The sequence below is a fragment of the Corvus moneduloides genome, chromosome 11 (assembly GCF_009650955.1).
Source record: "Corvus moneduloides isolate bCorMon1 chromosome 11, bCorMon1.pri, whole genome shotgun sequence".
In the NCBI taxonomy this organism is placed as follows: Eukaryota; Metazoa; Chordata; class Aves; order Passeriformes; family Corvidae; genus Corvus; species Corvus moneduloides.
In genome coordinates this window covers 12,646,794-12,662,570 of record NC_045486.1, presented here as the reverse complement: position 1 = coordinate 12,662,570, position 15,777 = coordinate 12,646,794, and positions in this window count along the sequence as shown.

The window sequence follows — 15,777 nt, the reverse complement described above, 5'->3', positions numbered from 1 at the left end:
CTACAGTCTTTTTCTGCAAAGATTTCCCCAGCTTTCTTGTGGTTTATATAGGCGTGTAAAATGGGACTCGTCGCATTTGCTTCACAGAGATTTTCTCTCTTGCATAAAGATGAAGTCTAGTTGGTTGTTTTGCTAGCAAACCAGCTGGCTGGGAGAAAGATGCTCTTAATCAAACAGCCTCGATGCCTCTCTGGAGAGAACTCTGTCTTTTTTCCCATCACAACAGGTTTCTTCTTTGTTCTCTGGTGGGCAGGTGTTGTCCCTGTGGGATGTGAAAAAGGGCAGGCTCCGATCCCATTAAAGATAGCCCCATTGGTAATAGATCAGAGGGGCATCCCTAGGTTGTGGGAGAGTATGCCTGTCTTGCTTCACTGGCTAGTGAATAATAGAGCTGGCTCTCAATGATACTTGCAGGGTTTTTAACAGGAGTCCTGTTCTCCAGAGGGACAATGAAAGGGAAAGGAACCCAGAGAGTGATGGCTGTGTCTGGCATTGCCAGAAATCACAGCTGGTCCTGCAAGTGATGGGAACGGGGACAATGCCTCTACCCAGGAAAGATGCAAAGAAATGCTGCCCCACTGCATTATCTTCTTGCTTTACTCTCTTTCCCCACCAATTCCACAGCAAACTGACTTTGAGGGGTATGAAAGTGAATTTTGCTCCAGTGGAAGGCAAGACATGGATAACCCCCGAGACAGAAAGACTGCTGTAACCCCTGATCTCAGCCCCTCCTTGGACCTTCCATCTTGAGGGTTACAGCAGCTCTGATCTGACTTCCTGGGAAGGAAGATTGGGTGTGTGCACTAAAGGAGGTCAGGGAGCTCCAAACCACATCCCTGGCCTGAATGAGGTGGTCAGGGAACCAGGGCTGTGGCTTGCCCAGTGGAGCCTGTCTGCCTGCAGTCCAGACATAGCATGGAGTAGCTGTTTTTCTTCTGAACTTGTGCTCAGAAGAACTGAGATAGCAGCAAGGACCTCCCATGCATTTCCTTCTTCTGTGCTTTCTAAAATCCTCCAGGAGGCGAGTGTGCTGTGCCCAGGACATTCAGACTCCTGAGATTTAGAACAGGCTCCATACCTGCTTAACTCAGAGCCCTACTGTCTGTGCCTGCTCAGTTAAGGAAGGATTTTTCTACATCATGTAGGGTTGTGGCAATCCATTAATCTGTGTTAGTGCACGCCTTGGACATGGTCACATGTGAAGAACAGAAACTTGCATCTGGATACATGCAGCAGGCAAAATATGCAGCTCTGATTGCAAACCATACCATAGGCACGTTCCTGAAGTATGCACCAGCACTATGGGCCCAGAGGCTTGTCCATATAAGCCACAGCTCTTACAATGTGTCCAGGCACAGGCCTTGTGAATTTCCTTTCTTTGTCAAGATCCCTGGGGCCAGAGTCATTCCAGCTCCAGCAAAGCTGTTCAGGAGGGACACACACCTGCCCTGCAAAGGTCCTGCACCACAGAGCTAACCCTGAGCTCCTGACTCAATGCCCAGGAAAGCAGCCACTTTGGGCAGAGTCTCACTGGGGTAAGTTTTGAACACTGCCTTCATGGGACCCTGCACAACTTGGAACTCAACAGTGGCTGCACTCAGTGTTGTCAGGACTGATAAGAACAGAGATGGTACTGGAATGTTAGACAGCTGGCTATATTTTAACACAATCTTTTAACTTTCTTTTCCTATGTTCTTCCTTAGTGTCACTTGGAAATTACACTCCTTTTGCCTTATGCACTCTGCACATTTTCGACATCTTTTCATTTGCACCCTCTTCCTTGCTGCTCTCTCTGATGGTTCACTCTCTCATTTACATATTTGCTGAATTTACCTCTGTGGCTCACAAACCACCCAGAGTCCTTTAAATCCTCTAGGTCCTGGGAAGACTGGTCATTCTCCTTGTGAAGCCACTGGTTCAGGCCACTCCACTTGATTCAGCCCTGCCTGAAATCACCACCCCTGCTCAGCATTCCTACATTCTGCCATCACTTTTAGCCCTGATGCTGAACAAGCACAGCTCTCTCTCCATGTATATGTACATATGCATTTATACACATGCTCCCCACCACAGAAAGGGACCGATTTTGCAAGGTTTAATATGCTCCCAGTTCTGCTGTGGACTCTTCCTCTTTTGTTGCAGCTGTGGTTTTAGGGCAGGCTTGTGGGTTTCAGATAGTCCTTGGATGCCTTGGGAAATTTTCTGCAGAAGTACACTTTCTCTCCATGCATTTTGCACTCCAGCCACCAGGTCCTGAAATCTCAGTGCACAGGATTTCCCCTATTTAGATGAACGCCAAATCTACTTGATTTTCAGGCATTGTTTCTGATTGATACCTCTTGTTTATACCTGCAGGGTCAGGCAAAGAAACAGAAGAGGCAGCTGGACTCCCTCCTGCACCAGCAGTGGCTCTTAACTGAGCCACAGCACAGCATCAGGATGCTCTGAACGGGCTAAGAGCCACCACCACCTCACAGCCACGCCAGCTCTAGGGTGGCTGGTGAGAGCTGCTTTGCCACACCTCTGGAGAGAATAAGATCTCACCCATTACCCCTAATGTCTCTGTCCTTGACACAGGGGAAGCAATACAGCCTACCTCGTAAAGAGTAAGGGAAAGCCTGCAAGCCTGAAACAGAAACACCGCCTGCCTCTCTTGTGCTTGTCCTAGTTACACATGAGGGAAACTAACCCTGCCTTAGAAAAGCTGAGGATTAGCCTAACACACCTGGGTACCACCTGCTGCTTTAGTGTCTCCAGCTCACAGTTTTGTGACAAGCTGGGTGCTTGACAGCAATATCCCTTTGAAATGGCAGGTATAGCGCTGAAGGTTTGGAAAAGCCTTGCTCCAGCACAGGGCAATTGTCAATATGCATGATGACAAGCTTCCTGGGGCTGGCTGGGGGCAAGAAGGGGGCAGCTTGGGTGGAAAAAACGCTTAAACCACAGCACAAGGCACGCCTGTGCTCCAAACCAGCTACCCAGCAACTTGGCCCTATGGAGTTAGAGCAGCCTTGAGGTGGCTCTGACAGGCAAAGCACACAAATGCTGTGATAAGAAAACAACCCCCAAAGCAACAGAATGTCTCTCAAGGTTTAAAAGCACAGTTGTTTAGCCTTGCCTATTTGTATGGGAAGCAGGAGCCGCAGCTCCTGAACGTGGAGCTGGCAGGCAGCATAGGAAAGGAGAGGGAGGCAAGATATGTGGCTGAGGAATTTGCAGCCTTCAAGTTCCCTCTCTCCCACCTCCTCCTCTCGCAGGAAATGAAAGAACCCTCTTTTGTGGAGGGAGGCTGGTAGGTGTGCATGCGTGAGTGTGTGTTTGGGAGCAGCCTGGCCTCGCTGTTCCCCTTCCCGGGCACCTCGTGTCCCCTGGCCCGTGCACCGAGACGCCGGAGCCCTCGGGGCCGGCTCGGGGCTGTTCTCAGAAGTCTCCTCATGCGTGTCTGAAAAGATGGATCAGGCAAAGGAAGTGGCAAAACCACCAACACGCCCAGGCCCTGGAGAACTGCCTTTTCACCTTTTTTTTCTTCTTTTTTTCTGTAAAGCAACCCCCCCAAACTTCTTCCTCCTTCCCTCCCCCACTCTACCCTGTTGAACCGCAGTGCTAGAGCAGCAGAGCCTGAAACTGGAGAAAAGCAAAGGACAAAAAAGTGGCCATGGGCATTGTAAAGAATGATGACAGGGACCAAGGCCAGCAAGACTGGCTGTGGGCATGGCCATGAGCAGCTGCTGCTGCCCTCACCCAGGACTGAGCATGGAGTGGAGGGCAGCCAGCCCTCTCCACCAAGGGCGTCTGCTTTAGCCTCTGTTTCCACAATAACAGGAACAAAAGAATGGGCTGTTCATCCCCATCCCCACTCACTGCATTACACGGTGTACCTGCATGGCCTGGTGGCCTCTCCTTCGGATGCCCTTGGGAGGGAGAGGAAAAGCATGGCTGGAGATTGCACTTCTGTTTATATCTCATCTCTTTGTTAGCAGGAAAATCATCTTCTCCCCATGCTTGCTCCTGAGCCAGGTGGTAGCAGTGGGCTGAGGAATGAGAGGGTGACCCAAGCCCCCTCCTTCTGCACCCTAAAATATCAGGCAGGACAGGCTACCTAAGCACAGCAATGGTGAACAGGTCTGCACCATTCCTTGAGGGCTTTTACCCCCCCAGTCCACAGCCACACAGTGCTGGAGAGCTCTTGAGTCCACGCTCATCCCTTCTGGTTTTCTGGGTCAAAAATAAACCCTGCATAAATAAAATTTTCTAAAAAAGAAATAATTTTTATTTCATGTTTTCTGTAGAACAAAAGGTATTGAGTGAAAGAAAGGAACTGTCTGAGAAGGTAAGAATCTCCCAAGAAGGAAGGGCAAATCCAGCATTGCAAAAAAAATTACATAGTGACAAAGGAAGAAGGTGAATGAGTTGAAGGGAATTAAGAAATTGAGGGAGTAATGTGCCATGTGAGTCAGTCCTGAGATCTACATATGTGTAAGGCAGATGGGGTCCTTAAACACACAGCAAGGTGGGAGAGGAAAAGAAGAGTAAATAAAGAAGAAAAATGCAAGAAATAAGCCTACTCAGAGATCTAAGGATTAAAAAGAAAACCTTTACTAGAAATGGAAAACAGGGAGGCAACCAAACAAGAATATTCAGTCAGTTAAGGCTTGCAGGGAAAAGATAAGGGCAGCAAAAATGCAGAATGAGTTAATTATAGCCAAAGGGATTAAGGAGAATAAGAGGCCTTTTACAAATATATCAGGGGAAACAGAAACACTAGGTAGAAGGTGGGTCTGTTAATAATAGGTCAAAGTAGGGAAGGAAAATAATGAAACAAGGGGACAAATCGTGCCAACAGCAGTGTGGGCATCTTCCTGTTACCAGCCAGTCCGAGACCTCCAAACCAGCATGACAGATCCATTGATGGTGACTGTTTTCAACCCAGAGACTCCCCATCCAGAGGGGCAGATCTGAGCTGCCATCACAGTAGAGATGGGTATGGAAATGAATCATGCAGTGCCTAACACTTCCTACAAGAAATCAATATGTTTTCAGAGATGTAATTGCCTCAGCCTGGCTTTTTGTTTTATAGGAGGCTGGAGACAGCACATACAGCCAGTTTAGGCCACACATGTGGTGCAATGGCCTTGGAAGAAGACCTGGTAAAACACAGCATTGAGTGATAGAGGAACTGACCAACTAACCATGGGCTTCTCATCAGCTCTTGTACCTTGGCTTGGCTATTTCCTCTGTCTGCCTCTCTTACCTCCACTGAAAGCAACAAGAATAGAAACCAGTAAATCCCCTGGGGTTGGAAGCCAGGATTGGCAAATATTAGGACTTTGCAAAGCTTGCATCTCACTGATTTATGGGTCAGATTCTCACCTCCTAAGAAATTTTGCGCAAGAATTTTAAATATTTGAAATATGCGCACATTTCTGACGTCAGGATTTTGGCTTTCTCCCTCTTCAGAGCTAAAGTTTGGCTCCAGATGCCAGGTTTCCCTCTCAGTTCCTTTATAAAAACAAAAGGCTCAGTTAGTAAAACTACAGACTACTTATGTCCTCTCAAAGTCAAAAAAGAACCATCAGGAGACAAAAACTGTTTCACCCAGCTCCTTCACAGGAGGAAACCCACCCCTCTCCTGTCTGCCTGTGGGCTCGTTTTGCATACTGGAGCCTTTCCTTGAACAAGACCCCTCAGGCACCCTCCAGCCCCCATCTGCCAGGGAGTCACACAGTGAAACAAAGGGCCAGCTCCTTTGTCTGAGGAGACAAGGTGCCAACCTGCCTGTCTCTGTTTACCAAAGGGAGGGATGTTAGCAGGGTGAGAATGGGGGCTGGGACCATTGCAGGGGTGGGGACCATTTGTCCTCTATTCCCGGCTCTCAGGCGCTTTCCCCACCCTGCTGTCTCCCTCTGATTTTCGTGTCTTGCCAGTTTGGCTTTTTGAAATGCTTTAAATAGTTATTTAGGAGGCTGCTGCTTTAAGATAGATAGATAGATAGATAGATAGATAGATAGATTCTATTTCTGAAAGAATCGTGAGATCTAATTCCCTACAGCTCCATCCACCAACGATACAGGGTTCTTAATCCATGGATAACCATGGATGCACACAAACAACCCATAGCTTGTCCTTTACTCATTGTTTGCCTTTTTCTGCATCCCTACCGCGTCTCCTGCCGAGAGCAGACAGTGAAGAGATACTTGGGGCCAAGTCCTAGGACACATGACAGTCATATCTGTTCCCCAGCCACACATTTGCACACTCAGCCATGTCAGAAATGGACAAACCCAGCCAGAACCAAGTCAGCCTCCCTCCCTTTTTACTGATGTTGCATGTTACAGGGTGAAGCTAACACTCTCTATCTCCCTGGTGCCTCTGCACTTTCAACTCAAATACATAAAACTGCACAAGGAAGGAGAGGTTAAAATAACAACACTCCATTATAAATTATATACTGTCCTTTATAGGTCCTCCTTTTACACCATTGGTTCTTTTACCAGCATTATCTCTGTTGGGTGTTATGTTAGAGGGAGTCTCCAGGAAGATGCTGAACAGGATACTGGATTTTATAAAAAAATAAAAATATATGCCGCTGCTTTGTATTGCACCCTCAGCCTAACGAATAACACACAGGTGATGCTTCTAGAGGCAGACTTGTGTATGTTCCCCCATCTCTTGCTATATTTGCCCAGCAGTATCACAATGTGAGTCCTCCCACTTCTTCTGTCCACTCACTCTGGCACTCAAGGGCTCAAACAGGAGTGGCAGAATTGCAAAGTATTGCTGCTTCCGTGGCTCAGCCCCTCCTGGAGCAGGGAGAGTTCTCTTGCTCTCTGGACTCACACAGCTTTTTTTCTCCTGTGCACAGAGACTTCGCTGCAGTAGATATAACCTGCTCTTATTTTTCTTCTCCTCCTGTGGCTCCCAGTTTCCCAGGAGATGGTTTTCAAAATCTGGCCAGGAGAGGTGGTGTTGTGGGGAGGAAAAAGGAGGTAGAGCCCAAGCACCAAAAGCAGCAGCCACAGCGGAAAGCAGCGCTTTGAATGATCTCATGAATCAGCCACGACATTATCTACAGTGAAATGCCTGGGAAGGGGTTTCCCATGTCCTACCCTGACCTGGAAGGTTGAATCCACAGGGGCCTGAAGGGCATTTTGATTGCCAAGGACAAAGGCTAAATTAGAAGGAAATGATATTTTATTTAACCTCTGCATCGCGGTGGGGGCCTGAGGGGAGGGTAGAGGCATGGGGGTGGTGACAGAGGCATTGGGATAATAAGGGGGATTCAGAACAGATAACTCAGGAACATATGGGCTCTCACTAAAGCAGTATGTCCCACCGAAAAGCCAATTTCCCTTGACATGCTGTCAGCCACTGCTGGGGGAGGGCAGAGCCCTGCACGCAGCCTGGCCAGCTCTGCCAGGGCTGTGCTCTGCCATACCACCGTGCTGTTTAGTGCCAAGATGGAATTTCCTTTCGGGAAAGGGCTGTGGTAATTGTCTCTCTTTACACAGTGCTTTCCAGACAACATGCCAGACATTGGAGCCCTTATACAGGCAAATCTCCCAGGGACACCCTGACTTGGCCTGGAAGCCAGCTGGGGCTCTGAGTACTCAGCATTATGGAGGATCAGGCTGAAGGACTGCAAACCTGTTGGTGCAGGGACCAGCTCTCCTGAAGGTGTCCTGTTCCCAAAGTGTGGCTGGGAATTTTTTTGATGGCTGGTGGCCATTAGAAAAATAAACATCACAAGAGCTTTTGAGTGTGGGGTGGTGTGAACTTACCTCCTTGTTTACATGCCATTTCAGCTGCAAAAGCTTTAGATGCTTTCCTCAAATGACATTCCTGCAGAAAGTTGCTGTTGATGTCCTGAGGACCCAGGCAATCCCGTGGGTAGGTGGGGAAGGTCTATCTAGCAGGGAGGGACTGGGAGGGAAGGCAGGGAATGCAGCAGTGCCTCCAAGGGAAGGTGGGGCCCATACCACCTTGGGTGGTGGGCTTTATGCAAGAATGCCCCAGAGGACAGGTGGGGGCCATGGGTGCACAGTACAACCTGTGGTGCCAGCAAGGTGAGGCCTGGGTGGTGGTGTCCACTCTGGTCTGCTCTCAGTGCAGGAAAGATAACAAGGGTGTCTGAACATCTCCAACGCTTCTGTGAAACCCAGCCTTTCCAGGATTGCTCTCTCTCAAGTTTTTAGCCAGGCTGGAGGCACAAATAGGGTGGGGATCAGAGAACTAGAGGCATGAGGAATGGCAAAGACCTTCACTACAGATCACCTCATCTGGTATTTCATCACACCATGCAGGCCTAGAATGGCACCTTATCACTTCTTTTGGGAGGTGGTTTCCCTACCTCTTATGCACCCAAAACCAGGTTGTATTTTGCCCAATTTCTGTTTCACTGTAAGTAGAAAATAGGCATGGATGTCAATATGAGTTTTTACTAGTGAAAAGAACTTAAAAGTGACACCCCCTCCTGTCTTCCCACAGTACCAAAATATCACACGTCAAAGATCCTCCTGCTGAGAGCTGAATTCCCCCTTCACGCAAAGTTCAAGGACTGAGGCTTGTTCCAAGCATTTCTATTTCAGACTCTTGGTCTTTGACCAAATCGTTGCATTTCAGGCTTGTGCTGAAGACCTGAGGACCATATTTGTTTGCATTTCCTTTGCATTTAGGGGCCCAGGCACAGCCCCATACTCAGAGATATACAAAGGCAGCAGAAAGCCTCAGCCTGTCCTGGGCAGGTTCTCCCAGATATGTATTTCCTTAGAGGTCCTGGATACTTTGGGGACAGGTCAGGCACACACCAGTTCTCCAACTCTGCTGTGTTGGGAACCTGCAGCACAAATTGATCTGTGGGGAGCATGACCCAAAGTGTCAAAACAGGGCCTTTAACATTTTCCACTGCCACCAAACCTGTTTGACTGAATTGCAGGTTAAAAAGGCATTGTGTCTATAATTGTTGGGCTTTAGAGAGCATGTCTTTTCCTTTAATGAAATACCTTGCTCATTCCATTCGAAAAGGAACCAAAGACTTCTCAGGTTTATGATAAAGTTGTAAAAATTTTATTTACCCCATATTTCCTGCTGGGTTATTTACGAGGCATTTTGTCAGCTCTCATAAAACTGCCTAGTAAAATATATTTTCTTACAAAAAAAATAAAATCATTTGTGCAGAACATCTTGAGAGCAGCGAGGACAGAGTTAATGGGATACACACACGTTCCGACCCTGGGAGAAAACAAAACAGAACGAAAGCCAGGCATTGTTGTGCTGCATTAGTTAATAATAGCTTTAGAGCTAAAATCCTGCTCCCACTGATGTTACTGGAAGTTGGTCCTTAATATAAAATAATCAGAGAACCAGCTGCCATGAATTACAGAGCCCCAAAATGAACCTGAAATGCATCAAAGCACCCAGAAGACACACTTGTCCTATTGAGATTTCACAGGAAACACCAGCTCAAGAAGTTTTTCTTTAAAGTATGGTAGTTTAGGTTTATGTAAGTTGGGGATGGATGGAAATTGTCACTCAGTCTGGAGCCCAAGGTTGGTTGATTGTTAATACAGTCACTCTTACCTAGTTAAGGGTCAAGAGACACAACATGAAGCTCCTTGACGTAAACCTGGAGGAAATCCCATCCTGGTAGTTGCTGTCGAATAAACAGCCTGGGCACAGGAAAAGCATGACCCACCCACTCCGGGCACAGCTGGAGTGCATTTGCCTCTCTTGGAGCACAGTTTTTCAGTTTTGTGTCACATGTTCACATCTGCTCAGTTCTCTGTGGTCTAAACTTTTGCTTTTTATTCCAGCAGTGCTCATGTTCCCTAATCCCAGTGGGAATCTCGAAGCACAAAGTTTGTTGTGCAGTATTACCCCTAACACCCTTCATTTCAACCCTTGCAGCTTCATTCCAGCCACGCTCACCACTTGCAGATAAGCAGGACACAGGTAAAAAGTCCTTTCCATGTGGCAGGCTTGGCCTGGCTCAGTCAGGAGCTCAGCAAAGGTATTCTAGCTTGGAGGCATCAGGAATATAAAGGAAACAAGAAAACAATGAATAAAAGATAAAACAAACAAACAAAACAGGGGAGGTTGTTTTTAAAACAACAAGACCTGGATGCTGGGAAGGGTCAGAGGTCTTTTGTTCTGTGCCTGTACAGCATTTGCACAATACAACCCCAAATTACAGCTGAGCTCTTGCTCCTGTTACCCTGCAAACATTAAGAAGCAGCAGCCAAGTATGGGAAGCAGGCAAGGAGCCAGGTTTGCAAAGGTATTTAAGTGTATAAAGACACAGGGGGATATTTATTTACAGATGCTAGCAGAGGTCCTATTTCCTACAGAAGCCAAGGGGCATTAGGCTCTCACTCCAGCAGTTTATCAGTGCCACTAGGATCTGTGTCTTTAGGTACAGATAGAGCTGGGCTTACCACTCCTCTGAATAAGATTTGTTTTTTAAAAGCCTGTCTTATCATGGGGTTGCTCTCTATGTGTCTGCAAAGCACCCTTTGCGATGCAAGGCCCTTCCTCAGTCACAGAACCTGCGACAGCGTTTAGCAATGACAGGTCTGTGCTGCTTTGGGCATATGCAGGTGCTGGGCTGTGCTTTCCTTTGGTACAGCTGTGTTTCTCTTGGGAGGCAGGGAGGTCATGAGGTGTCTGAGTGATCCAGGGGCCTGGAGCTACCCAGAAATCCCTGTCAGCCTGCCCTTGGGGAGTGGAAGGGGGGAACTGTCTGCTAAACAGAGCAGGGGTGGTTCTCTGGAAAACACCTACATCAAGTGGGAGGTACCACACCTGAGTTTTAACAAGCAATTCAGGAACTGGCTGCAATTTTAACAGTTTAATCTAACTGGACCAAACTTCCTCCAGCTCAGCCCTGATAGAAGTGTCTGATAGACCAGAAAATGCCCTCCAACTGCTACACTCGCCCTGGACTGGACTAAGTCCATTACACTAACTCAGCAAGCAAATTCAAGTTGGACTCACCTGGAATATTCGTCAGCTGTCTAGAAATAAATGCTGTGGAACTCCAATGCTGGTAGTCTGGAAAGGAAGAGGAGAAATGTGTCTAAAGGCTCTCTGGATGTGGCTCAGAGTGTTGAGTAGGTGGAGTTGGAGAAGGAAAGTCATTTCTATTCCAGATATCAAATAAGCTCTCAGGAAAATTCCTTCTACAGCTTAATTCATTTAAAAAGAAAACACCTTTGCCTCCCAGCTTTCAAGAGGTTTTGGATCCTCTACAACCAGCACAGTCAGTTGTTCCAGAATCAACAGTTTTGGTCAATGACTGACAAGGAAAGGCTGCTTTGCCTGAGTGCACCAGGGAGAAACCAGCAGACATGTGGCAGACACCTTATTTGCACTGGTAGGACTAATGCCTTTGAGTCAGCCTGCGAAAGGTGAGCTGGCAGGATGTTAGCATACTGCACGCCCTGACAAACCCCCGGTGATGAGAGAGCTGCTGGAGACCAGAGCAATCCTGCCCAGGAGGAATGTTTCTCTCCATTCCACCAGACCATGGCTATTAATGGGGCAAATTCCCAAATTAAAACTACAAAAAGCACCTCCCCGTGCTCCAGGCAGGGGTCAGAACATATGGTGCTTAAGCTCCAAAGCTGGCATGGGTGCTGTCTTTAGGAGGGGAAACATAAAAGGACACCTATAGGGGAGATGTGCTGAGGTCTCTGAAACGCTGCCGTTGATGGGAGTCCTTGTCACATCATTCCAATCACATCAGCAGACACAAAGCTTGTAGCTGCCCCTCATTTTTTTCTTCTTTGCAACAAGCTGTGTTATTTCTCTTCCCTACTGCCAGCTGGCATCAGTGACCAACTTACCCACATCAAACACAAAGATTTGGGTCGTCTGAAGCCAAGCAGGACCCTCATCTAGGGAACACTCTGGGGCTGTTTAATAAAGTTAGGAGACCGGAGAAGCATCCAAGCTTTCCCACCGTAGTAGGAGAAGATGAAATTCTTTAATTGTTTGTGTTTGAGTGAAACTCATATAAAAAGAGGATTTGGGATTCTGGGGAAGCTTTAGAGTGGAGTCTGACCTTAAGCCATGTTTCTGAACAGCACTACACGCTCTCACACTGTGCTCCCTGCACCCACTCTGGGAACTCAGCCCTCACTCACATCCCTCTTACTCGGGTGCATGGAGGGATTCAGGGAGGCAACAGATATTTTATTCTATAGCTAGTACAAGATCTTTTTGGGCCTCTAGTCCAGGCAACTTAAAAGAAGCTGTGCCTCTCATGGGCAGACAAACATGAAACCACTCTGCATCCCATTACATCTCAATTATCCAGTTATGCAGAAGTCATAAAGCGGTTTGGATCCCAGGTTGGGGTCTCTCCTTAACCCAAATTTGAGCACATCTGCAACATTAAACCTATTCTGCTCTCATTCTACTCCACACAGTTCTTATCACAGTGCTCAGACTTTTCCAAAGAGTAATAAGAGGAACAGACAAATCAAACTTAGCATGTGAATTTGGCTTTGAATGGCAGAAATCTCATAGGACAATCAATTTTCATAATTCTGTCCTCAACTGGGATTGAAGTTCTATGAGCCTGTTAAATTAGCTGCTATTCAGACCCAAACAAAGTCCTACCTGCTAAAATCCACCCAAATTTGGAACTAATAGTGGTAACATGAAATCTAGGAAGACAAGCAGAGCGGACACCAGCCCAGATGCCTACTGGAAACAACAGTAGAAGGATCTGAATCTGAATTTCCTAAACCACAGACAAGCTCATTAATGCTGTAGTCAGCCTGTGTGTCATCTCTCAATCTTGATAAAAACAAAGTGGGTTTTGGTGGTGTTGGTTTTTGGTTGGTTGGGTTTTTATTGTCTTAAGTTGGTAAATACAGGGACCACTAGGAGCTGTTCTAATTTTTTAATCTTAGAAGTCCTTATGGGGTGGGAACTATGCCTTCCATCCTTCACCACCTCACATTCACAAGTCACTTGTAGAGATGATGAGAAGCCTTTCCCTTATAGATTGCATGATTTTTTTTTTGTCATTTGTGCTATTGTAGCTTTGGATATCATCAAAGCTGTGGCACAAGCACAGGCTTGAAGGTAAAACACAGAACCCTTCCTCTGGCTCAAAAGATGCCAGGATGCTTGGTCTCAAATGCCATCTGGCACAGTGGAAATCTCACTGACAAAGAGAGCAAGTAACCAAAGTGACAGTAGAGGAAAAAACCCCAACCATGACAGCACTGACTGCTTACTGCTTTTCCTAAAATTACCCTATTTTAACCTACTATACCTCTATGAGGAATAACTAAAGAGACTGGGGCATTTCAGTCTGGGAAGTAAATGAGAGAGTAAATGATTGTAGAGGGCTATAAAATGCTGTGTGGAACTGGCAAAGGTGAACCAGGAACAACCGTTGAGCAGCTTTTATGGCAAAAGTAGGGAGCAACTGGGGAAGCTGGGAGGAGGCAGACTCAGAACAAACAGAAGGCAGTGTCTGGGCAGTGTATGCTACAGCCTGGCCCCACCAAGTCTCTGTTTTGAAAAATAATCCTGACGAGGGCCACCAGCCCTGACGAAGCCCGGCTGAACAAGCACCAAATCTCTGCATGCTCAACTGAAGGACAGGTCTGGTTAATGACAGGGAGCCTTTGTGAGGGGTTGTCTCAACTGCAGGGAAGACAGATGCTTTCAGTCAACCCTAAAAAAATAATTGTAGCTTTTTTGTTTCCCCCTGGAAGTGACATACAAGTAGATTAAGAGCCTTCCACCTTCTCACAATCCTGGATGGCAGGAATGTTTAGCAGTCAAAGCATTGCACAGGCTGGTTCAAATTCTCATGCTGCTATCCTGGTTTTACCACCAGTTTATTGCATGGCATTACAAAACACATCTAAGGTCTTGGCATATATATGATGAGTGTCAAACCAGCAACAGCCAGGGTCCTGTAGTCTAAACTTTGGCTCAACTTGAGAATGACTGTCTTTGCATGCTGGTATCTCAGGAGGGTGGGACTTCACCTAACACTGCAAAGGTTTAAGGGTGCCCAAGTGTTAATTGTACATATTTGAATCAGACTGAGTAAATTAACCCCAGTTTTTCAGGGTAAGCTGGCAGAAGGCAGAACCATCTGCAGATGGAGAAATGCAAACAAGGAGGAAAAAAAGTTTAGTTTTGCATCCTGAAAGAAAATGCAAATCTTAGGGTTTGGGTTTTTTGTTTCTACTTGAGTTTCAGTGCTGGTCTTCTCTGATTCTACACCTTCTGGCACAGGAATGAAACCAGCCTAATTTCAGTAACTGGCCAAGGAATGCTCAGGCTTTCTGAAGTCCCAGCCTACTTGGCTAGCTCTGTTTCTGAGACAGAGAAACAGCAATCTTTCTACTTTTAACATCAATAACACCAGTTATTCTCCCAAAGAATTATTATCAACAATTCCTTTGCTATATTTACAAAGAAGCGGGGCTATTCTTAGAGAAAACACTAAAAAAGCCATTTTATTTAGCTTTCTTGGCAGTTATACAAAAATGTAAGGAATGTAGCCAGTTAAAAACATCAAATCCCCAGCACGAGCCTATAAGAGCTTTCTAATGCATATTTACAGTATAGAAAGCAACCACTTTCCTGTTTTGTAGAACAAACAGAGAACCTTCTCTTTTCCTCCTAGCTGTTCCTGAAGACCAAATATTAAGTTAGACACAGAATGTTGCTTTTAATGGTGTGGGTTGTAAACTTTTAATGCCTAGAAAATGGGACTTTATACTACAGCCTTCTTTTCCTAAAAAGGAATCTGAGGCAAATTTTACTGCTGGTTTTAGGAAAGTTCTGAATTGGCAGCCCAGGGTATCCAAATACTCCTTTAGCCACAGCTTGGTTTGCCATAGGGAACAGCAGTGCTAACTTCTTCCATGCTGCTGCTGGCCCAGGCAAGGGCATGCACCCCAGAGAGGCGGGGACTGGGGAAAACACTGAATTCCCGTAGGGACCCAGTGTGGAGCTCAGTGTGGGGACACTGGGATTTGGAAACACAAGCAGGGGACCACCCCACTGTCTCCATACATGCAACAGCATCTCAGTACTTTGCTCCAGCCTCTGAATACCATTAGGAAGAATCTCATAGAGGCATTACTTACTGCTTAAGAGGGAGACTGTGTGGTGCATCTGGATCACAGCTTTCCTGATGATGCTGAAAACAAGCAAACAAAAGACAGGCATTATTGCCTCCAATTTTGGGGTGAGGGTGGGTGTTAATGAGTTCATCTCTTAGCTGGTGAAAATGGACAAATGCCACTGATATTACTTGTATTGCATGAAGCCCGAAAGATTTCCCAATAGTTGTGTCAATACCTCCATTAAAGAGTAGTCTTTTTCACTTTTTTCACAAAGAAACTCAGTCTTTGGGATTTTGTAAATTAACTGGTATAGACAACATACTGCAAGGGATAATCCTCTACAGGTAGGAATATTTTTTCAGCTATAACTAAAAAACTCCCTCCATTTATCTCTTATCTTGCCAGTGTTGGAGACCTCCTGCTCTCCTGAGCCAGCTTGAAACTGAAGATCTGAAAAGGCTCCAGATCCCATTCCCCATACTTGAAATTAGCTCAGGTCTCCCAGGTTAGAGTAAGGCTGGAATCATACTGCCCTATCCCAACCTCTGAACCATATCACCATTTGTTGCTATTCTGCTGCTAGAAAGTCTGTTGTTTAAGATATGTTTTCAGTGGGTCCCTCCTGAACCTTCCTCAGGGAGGTGATAAAACTGCTTTGAAGTTCTCTACAAGCTTT